This window comes from Vicia villosa, linkage group LG3, assembly GCF_029867415.1.
Source record: "Vicia villosa cultivar HV-30 ecotype Madison, WI linkage group LG3, Vvil1.0, whole genome shotgun sequence".
Lineage (NCBI taxonomy): Eukaryota > Viridiplantae > Streptophyta > Magnoliopsida > Fabales > Fabaceae > Vicia > Vicia villosa.
In genome coordinates this window covers 171560773-171569680 of record NC_081182.1, presented here as the reverse complement: position 1 = coordinate 171569680, position 8908 = coordinate 171560773, and positions in this window count along the sequence as shown.

Sequence of the window (8908 nt, the reverse complement as noted above, 5' to 3'; positions counted from 1 at the left end):
GTTAGAAGACTCAATGGGGTGTGTACTAGGACAACATGACGAATCCGGCCGAAAGGAGCACGCAATCTACTATCTTAGCAAAAAGTTTGCCGATTGTGAAACAAGATACTCACTACTCGAAAAAACTTGTTGTGCCTTAGCTTGGGCAGCTCGCCGGCTAAGACAGTACATGCTAAATCACACCACTTTCCTAATCTCCAAGATGGATCCCATCAAATACGTGTTCGAAAAACCTGCTCTCTCTGGAAGAATAGCGAGATGGCAAATGATCTTAACAGAATATGACATTCAATACACTTCACAAAAAGCAATCAAAGGAAGTGTGGTAGCTGATCATCTGGCTCATCAAGCAGTGGATGATTATCAAGCATTGAACTTTGACTTCCCAGACGAAGACATTATGCTAGTCAATGACTACAAACAACCAGGACCAGAAGAAGGACCCGGGCCAGGATCCCGATGGACTATGGTTTTCGACGGAGCTTCTAATGCACTTGGCAATGGCATCGGAGCTGTGATCATTTCCCCCACAGGAGGTTACACACCGTTCACTGCCAGATTATGCTTCAATTGCACTAACAATATAGCCGAATACGAAGCATGTATTCTGGGTCTTAAAGCTGCAATCGATCTAAGAATCAAATTCCTGGAAGTCTACGGAGACTCGGCCTTGGTAATCTACCAAGTCAAAGGGGAATGGGACACAAAGCACCCAAATCTAATTCCTTACAAAGAATATGTGCTGAGTTTGATTCTTTACTTCGAAGAAATCACTTTCGAACACATCCCACGCGAGGAAAATCAACTAGCTGATGCTTTAGCTACCATGTCATCCATGTTCAAAGTCAGGTGGGACAACGAGGCGCCTATGATCACCATCTACAGGCAAGATGAACCATCCTATTGCAATGAGATCAATACCGAAGGAACCGAGGAAAAACCATGGTTCCATGAGGTAAAAAGATATCTCGAAGCTCAGGAGTACCCTGAAGGGGCATCCATTAACGACAGAAAGTTTCTAAGGAGATTTGCTGCCAAATTCTTTCTAAGCAATGGAACCCTATACAAACGCAACCATGACTCGACTTTACTTCGCTGTGTAAACAAGAAGGAAGCAGAACAGATCATGGAAGAAATACACAATGGTGCCTTCGGTACTCATTTCAGTGGACATACAATGGCTAAAAAGATCCTGAGAGCAGGTTATTACTGGTCTACCATGGAAACAGACTGCCATCGTCACTCCCGAACATGTCACAAATGCCAGATATACGCTGACAAAGTACATGTACCTCCAGTTCAATTAAGCGTCCTGACGGCTCCTTGGCCTTTTGCAATGTGGGGTATTGATATGATTGGAGAAATCAAACCTACTGCCTCCAACGGACATCGCTTTATCCTGGTCGCTATTGACTACTTCACAAAGTGGGTAGAAGCAGCTTCATTTGCTTCTGTCACCAAAAATGTGGTAGCCCGGTTCATCAAAAACAATCTCATTTGTCGGTATGGCATCCCTGAACGGATTATCACGGACAATGGCACAAATCTAAACAACAGAATGATTACTGAACTTTGCACACAGTTCAAGATCAAACATCATAATTCTTCTCCATATCGACCAAAGATGAACGGCGCGGTGGAAGCTGCCAACAAGAACATCAAGAAAATCATACAAAAAAATGACAGTAACCTACAAAGACTGGCATGAGATGTTGCCTTTTGCTCTTCATGGTTATCGCACATCTGCGCGTACTTCAACAGGGGCAACTCCATTTTCCTTAGTCTATGGTATGGAGGCAGTTCTTCCAATTGAAATTCAGATTCCTTCCCTAAGGATTATGAAAGAAGCCAATCTAGACGAAGACGATTGGATTCAAACACGGTTGGACCAGATAAACTTGATTGATGAGAAAAGGCTCGCAGCTATTTGTCATGGTCAGCTATACCAAAAGCGCATGATCAAAGCCTTCAACAAAAAAGTCAAAAGTCAAGCATACCAAACTGGTGGCTTGGTTGTCAAACGCATCATCTTACCACAAGGTGATCCCAGAGGCAAATGGACTCCCACCTACGAGGGACCATTCATAATCAAGAAAATATTCTCCGGCGGAGCCATGTTGCTTACCACCATGGATGGCGAGGATTTCCCACACCCTGTGAACGCTGACATAGTCAAAAAATACTTCTCTTAAAAAGAAAAAAAAAACAACAGCTCGCTAAGTTGAAAACCTGAAAGGGCAACTTAGGCAAAAATGAGCGTCTCGGTGGATTGAAAACCCGAAAGGGCGGTCCAGGCAAAAATTAGAGACTAAACAAATACTATCCCGGTAGGCTGAAAACCTGAAAGGGCGGCCTAGGCAAAAGTTAGGGAATGAAGCATACAACTGTGTTCCGTTCAGCTGCCTACTCACCATCAAGATTCAACACCTCAAAGACACCGATCAGTCTAATCACTTTCTTCCAACAAGTGAGGGATGAGATGCTCGAAGACAGATTGGCAATAGCAGAGTTGAAACTTGACTGGATCATTTTCACATAGCTATTTATCTTCATAAATATTTTTCAAAACTTTCTGACAATTTCCTACTTCTAGGATTGTTGTCTCCCTGTGCTAACCCGCCTATCATGGCTCTTTTCAATGCATCTCTTTCAAAAATCGCTATTTTCACTTTTTCTGTTTAAATACGTAAGCATCCCAATGATAAATGAACATATGCATTTGAATATGATTGATGTTTACCAGGAAAAACAGGAATGGCATTCAGGAAATGTCCCGATCATCTGGACATCATTCCATCAGAAGGAAATCACCAAGGGAAACGCATTTCTCAGCAAATTCCTCAAAAAGATTTTCTCTTCAAAAAGAAGTCTTATTCCCCAGCAGGTTTGTTCCAGATTACTATCTTCAGAAGGTGTGATCCCCACACCCGGACTTGGTCAGATAGTGCATCGGAGGATTATGCATCTTCCTCATTCCCATTTGAAAGGGCATCAGAACTTCCAGTTACCTTTGGTTCCCCAAGCAGTAGTCAAAGATCCTTCAACGGGATACCCGGGTTCTCAAAGAATTTCCCCAGACAAGGGTACTCAAACAAGACAAAAGATCATCAACGATCACAATACATTCATGTCAGCTGACTAGTGGGAATTTATTTTTCCAATTAGAAGCTCGACATCATATTCATACGTCATATTCATACATCATACATCATGCATCATGCGCATATTCATACACAGCATAACATGCATATTTCTCCGGGAATATCTCACATTTACATGCATCATAAACATTGCATATCACTAACTTGATTTTTCAGGTAGGCAGATATCTTCAACAAAGATGTTCTCAATCACATGCCGTGTTCACCTGAATTCCATGAACGGTTCTCTCAGATATAATCAAGCTGAAGATTCATTCTGATCACTTATCAACTCAAAAACAGACATCACAGATCTAAAGTTGATACCTCAGACGGTTCCAAAACGATCTAACGCTGCAGATCTAAAGCGATACCTCAGACGGTTCCAGAACGATCTAGCATTACAGATCTAAAGCGATACCTCAGATGGTTCCAGAACGATCTAGCATTACAGATCTAAAGCGATACCTCAGACGGTTCCAAAACGATCTAACATTGCAGATCTAAAGCGATACCTCAGACGGTTCCAAAACGATCTAACATTGCAGATCTAAAGCGATACCTCAGACGGTTCCAAAACGATCTAACATTGCAGATCTAAAGCGATACCTCAGACGGTTCCACAATGATCAACTTCCAAAATCTAAATCGGAAAAACTTTGGACAAGTTCCATAACGATTATCTTCCAAGACTTAAAGCGGTAACCTTGGACGGTTCCGAAACAGTCAGCACAAAGACTTTCAAATCCTTCATCAAGATATAATCAATGGATTCATTCTGATGAACAAACGATCAACACATTTACCAGGTGGCATCTGAAAGCCCATCTCAGGTAATGTTTCAATCTGCCAACAACATTTCGCAGACGACATTCAAACGCAACTTCCAACATCTCTTCTGATCAAGGTAAGTGCAAATTTTCAGGGCATCTAAATATTCAATCATCTTCTACCTTCAGATTTCAGACAATCTCTTCAGGTTTAAGAAGATTGAATAGGGGCAACTGTTATACCCCAAAATTTGCCCACACTTTTTTCAAGAAAACTCCAATCTGAAAATTAAGGGGTCTCATATAATCATGGATTTTTATTTCAACAAATATCCTGACATATGAAATACTTAGTTTTTAGAATTTTTCTTATACAGTAATTTGGCTTGCAGTGGAATTTATTCTTACGCAAACGCCAAATACTGTTTATTACTTCACACATGCTATTTATTTATTTACAGATAAATGGTACTGACACAATTGGTACAGAGTTAAATCTTTTTTTGGAGGCGCAGAATCAGGAAACTCAGACTGTACTGGTAACAAGTAGATTATTATTATCTTTTGTTTCCCGCTAGTTTTTGTACTATATTCCAATATTTGCAAAAATCTTTTCAAATCTCTTTTTCAAAAATCAAATCTCTCTTTTTTCCAACACTATCATACACTTTCTTTCAAATCTTACTTCCACTCAAATTTTCCTTTTGTACGGAATCACATCATTCCCCAACGTCTCTTTCCTTCTTTCCATTCTATAAATACCTCTCATTTTCTTCCATAAAATCTCACATCAAATTCCAACTCATCTTTCAAATTCCTATCTCATATCTATTTTCTCTTCTTCCCTGACAAGAATGACAAAGTGGATAGAGACACTGTTTCTTACAGTCATCACCATTGCTACGGTGATCATGACTTTCTTCTGCCTGCATAATCCTGAGGAGTGTGGACCTGCAATGGTTATGCTCCCAATCATCTACATGTTATTGTTCATAGCATGGGTTATCAATCGTCATTCTTATTTCTTCTGCCTGCATAATCCTGAGGAGTGTGGACCTGCAATGGTTATGCCGTATTTCTTATTTCTTAAATGTACCGTTTATTCGTCGTACTGTTCAATATAGTATGTGATATTTGTACTGTCAGTATTAAATGTTGTACTATTTGTCATAATATTGCTTAGTTACTAAGATAATATTTTGTGTGTTTTCTGCCAGTCAAATATTCCTATTTCTGTGCATTAAATGATTTTCAGGGTTATTATCGGTAATTTTGCCCGCATACCGTAAATATTAGTTATTTATTATGTCTGTGTTTTTCTAACAAGTCATGTAAATAAACTTTCATTTTTCACATAAAACAAAAACAAAAAACAACAAAAAAAGAAAATTAACTTTGACTGTTGATTTTTCACTCTAACTGCTACGTCAATACCTGAACAGTCAGTCGACAGCCAAACTGCTGGCAGTACAATTCTCAGTGTTTTGTACCATCAATCAAATCAATCTTTCACAATTCAAATTTCCAAGATTTTTGTGTTAGAAGTCTTCTGAATATCACGCGATTAGCAGAGACTCAACACTGCACAAAAATCAGGTACGCTTAACTGTCTCCTACACAAACAGTCCCTAATCAGGGTTTTTCTTGTTTTTACAGGAGCAACAAGTTTTTGAGAGCTCAAATGGATTTCATACACATCCATATATCTCAAAGTACCATCATACAAATTTTCAAACTTCAATTCACTCAGACGCACCGTCAGCAGCTCAAACAGTCAACAGACGACCCGTTTGACCAAAAAAGTCAACAGACAGTCAAAAATGAAATTTTTTGTCAAAGTCCATATTTTGTCAAAGGATTCATCATTTGATCATTGGATGATCATAATTCATCAAGGAAAGATCAAAAATCAACAAAACCCTAAGATTCAAAATTAGGGTTTTTGCCTGAAAAGTCAACTCAACTTTGACTGATCATAACTCTCTCATCCTTCATCCAAAAAATTCAAACCAAAGCTTGTTTTGAAGGAAATTCAATTATCTTTCAAATGCCATTGATCCCATGGTCATTGGATTCACCATTTGAAAAATATGATCAAAGACATTACAGGTCATTTTCAAAGTCAACAAAAAGACACTTTTTTCAAAAGGACACACAAGGAGCTTCAAAAATCATTTTGACATGAGACCAAAGACATTGGTTAGAGGACTCTTTGAGGTTTCTAAAAAGTGCAAGATCTCCTTCATATGACAAAAATTGAAGGATTTACACCTTGTTGAAGTTGGCTAAATTTTGGGAAAATGCATGAAATCAACATTGTTCAAAATTGCATTTTTTCCAAATGGGGCCAAATTTTCAGCATTCAAACATCATTTCCATGTTACTATGGGCCTCCCACGACCAAGACTAAGCCCATATCATTTTTATCCATTTTTGGCATGATTTTATCTTACTTTAAGATTAAAATTAAAAGGAAAATGCATGGATAAATGGTAGCTTACAAATCAAGCATGACTCACCCAAGGAACCTTCAATTTTCTGCAGAGGATTGGTGCACAAGGCAAGAGCATTGAATGGAGTCAAGACTTGGTCAAAAATTCAAGGTTTTTAATATTTAAAAACCAAGTTTTCAACAAAGGCAACTAGCTGCAAGTTAGCCTCAATTCTAAGCACACATAGCTTATAAATAAGCTATCATAGTTCAGCAAACAAAGGGAGACGAGTTCAGAAGCATCCTTAAGCATATAGCATACTTGTAACCACTTGTAATTTTCAAAGAAACTTGAAATTCGAATTTTAAGTTTCAGTCCATTTCAATATAAAATAAACATTCAAACATCATCTCTGAGCTACACTGAATCAATTCCAATCATTTCCAACTCATAAACTTCACTGAATCGAGCTATATAAAGCCACGGTTTGTTCAAACTAAAACCAACTTATATCTCATAACTCACGCACATTTAACAAGATGTAGATGCATAATTGTGTTTGGTTTGAAGCTCTGGTCGTTTCTGGAGCTTCAATTGGATTTTAATGGATGTTTGTAGCATATACCATTTTAGGGTTTACTTAGCTCAAAATTAGGGTTCTTCATTAGGGCCAAAATTAAAACAAATTAAGGGCAGGGTTACATTCAGTGGAACAAGACGAATCCAATGGTACCATCGCGCCTGATTTCTATGCTTGTTTGACCCTATTCGTTATTTTGCAGATTTAGGGTTCACTTACAATAGCGCTTTTTTACAAAAGCGCTGTAAAAGGCCTTGTCTGAAGGTTGAAGACGATGAGGTGTCTCCCCCTCATTGGTCCAGAAGCGCGCGCGTGTTTTTTAAACTTTCCACTAATCCAGTGCTTTGCAGGTGTACTGATCACCACGTGCCTCAATTTCTGGACCATCTGATCTCATTTAATGAATGATTCAACGCGCCAGATCACTCTTCCCCACCATGCGCCCTCACTGATTACCACACAGGATCAGTATCCTTTTATTTTCTATTTTATTTTCTATTTTATTTAATTTCTTTGTTAAATTAATTAAAAATAGTTTTAAAAATCCAAAAAATACACAAAAAATATTTTTAGACTTCTAAAATAATATACTATTTTCTGAAATAAAAATATTTTATTTTTCTTCATAATTTCAATATTTTGTATAATTAATTAGTATATACTTATATATTTGCTTTTTAATTATTCTAACCAATCAAAAAATCATCAAAAAAATTGTTCTTTATATTAAATATTGTTTATATATTATAAACTAATTTTGTACATATTTTGAATAATTTTCTTTTTTAGTTTTAATTATTTGTATAATTATTTGCATAATTATGTTTTAATTAGCTTAAATCAATTTCAAATCAATTTCCAAAAATTCCAAAAAAATTAGTTTTGTTTTAAAATTAATTAACAAATATTTTGTACATATTTTAAACTTAATTTCTAGGTTTAAATCTATTTTCATCTTTTTTCTTCATTTTAATTTAATTAATCATGCATTAATTATAATTAAAACAATCATAAAAATCCAAAAACATGCCTTTTATTTTTCTTGCAATTTAAATTCCTAGATAAATGTATAGGATGTCAAATTCATGTAAATAGGCTAGTTTACATTTCCCGCACAATCGATGTAATAGCGTAGATTTACTTTCCGCACTTTACATTTCCGCATTTTAATTTCCCGCAAATATAAACTGCGTGTATGTCAAAGATAAAATTGAACCGTTAGATCACTAACTTCAAAGATAAAATATCTGAATCCAATCACAATCACACTTGCACCTCTTCAGGTAATCCCTTTTACAATCTTTCAAAATCAAAGTCAAATTCTACTGTTTTGAGTACAAGATCGAACCTTGCTTTTATATCCGGTGAAAGGATAGATTTTTAAAGGAAATAGGATAAAAACCTTACAACTCAGGGTAGACCTCCTAGTTTGCTTGCTCAAATCAAAACAAACAAAATTCTCATACACTGTTGATTTTTCAAAACTTTCAAAAAAGACAATACTTTGTATATATCCAAACACGGGTTATTACAAAGTTAACGTTCTTTTCAAAACATCTTTCGAAAGATAAACAAGCATTTTGTATACATCCATACACGGATCATTACAAAATTCAAATTACAAAGGTATTTGAAACCACATATGAGCAATTTCAGAGCAATTGAAAAGTGATCGAAAAACAAGTGAGCTAAGCAAACTTAAGAGCCCATGGATAACCATGGATACAAAGGGTGCTAACACCTTCCCTTTGTATAACCTACCCCCTTACCCAGAATTTCTTAAAGGTCTTTTTTCTGTTTCTTTTATAAACCTTTCCTTAATTGGATAAAATAAAAGGTCGGTGGCGACTCTGTGAATTTTCAAAAATGCGAAAGCATTAAGCGACAAAAAAGAGTCAGTTCACGTATCTCTACAGATCAGAGGTATGGCCCGGTATTAAAAAAAATCGGAGGTCCACACCTAGTGATCTGCCAAGCTTATGCTCT